The sequence below is a fragment of the Pseudorca crassidens genome, chromosome 21 (assembly GCF_039906515.1).
Source record: "Pseudorca crassidens isolate mPseCra1 chromosome 21, mPseCra1.hap1, whole genome shotgun sequence".
In the NCBI taxonomy this organism is placed as follows: Eukaryota; Metazoa; Chordata; class Mammalia; order Artiodactyla; family Delphinidae; genus Pseudorca; species Pseudorca crassidens.
The window spans coordinates 23,242,516-23,243,542 of record NC_090316.1 but is presented as its reverse complement, the minus strand read 5'-3'; the positions used below and the strand labels follow the sequence as shown (position 1 = coordinate 23,243,542).

General features: G+C 34.9%; 1 pseudogene; it reads right to left on the bottom strand.

Moving 5' to 3' along the window:
• Positions 1-414: 414 nt before the first annotated feature.
• LOC137215929 (large ribosomal subunit protein eL33 pseudogene) lies at positions 415-808 on the bottom strand (annotated as a pseudogene).
• Between the last annotated feature and the right edge of the window lie 219 nt (positions 809-1,027).

The following is a 1,027-nucleotide window of genomic DNA, read 5'->3' as shown; positions in this document are numbered from 1 at the left end:
TCCCCCTCTGGCTTCCTGACAATGTTTTAATCAAGATGTCTTTTTATTAATTTTTATAGGTGGTTGTGGACTCTAATGCCAAATTGTGACAATTCTGTAAACTTTTCAGGGGGCAACTCTTGGCCTATTTTAAATATCCTAAATTAACTTTTTCCTTCACTACTCGTTCTCCCTTACACAACCACACTGCCAGTTAAAAAGAGAACAATTTTCCTCTCATATCTCTATTGGTATAGGTGATAAATAAATCTCTTGATTGGTTTTTAAAAATTTCTTCTTATTCATCAAATATTTATTACCTTGTATTCAATCAGTACAGTCCTATGCTAGACACTGAGATCAGAATGGTTCTATTTTTTTATTTTATTTTTTACAAGGGAACAAATCCACACTTTTATTTATTTTTCAGTAAGTTTAAATCTTTGACGGGTACAGCATCACACGAATTCTGTGTCCAATGGCCTTAGTAGGAAGGTTGCTTCAGAATTTGGCGTGAACCATGCCACTGTTTCCATGAGCACAAGTTATCTTTCTCCAGATTACTCTGTTTTTTTTAGGTTTTCCACCAGGAATTACTGCGTTGTTCTTTGCTTTGTATACATAAGCACATCTCTTGCCTAGATAGAATTCAGTTTCATCTCAAGCATATATACCTTCAATTTTCAGGAGACCTGTGTGCTCCCTCTGGTTCCACAGACACTGCTTATAGCCAGCAAGAATGACCTTGGACCACAGCCTTCCAGACATATTTGTTGTTTTAGAAGTCCTGCTCCCAGCAGGCCTCCACAGGGTCCAAGATGGTTGAAAAATGAAAGTATTTTTTTAATTTAAATTTAAATTTTTATTACGGAAATAACATTTAACATGAGACCTACCTCTTAAAATTTTTTTAAATGTACAATATGTTATTGTTGACTCTAGGTACAATATTGTACAGCAGCTATTTAGAGATTATTCATAGATACCTCATACAAATGGAATCAAGCCATACCTGTCTTCTGTAACTGGCTTATTTCACTTAGTTTGT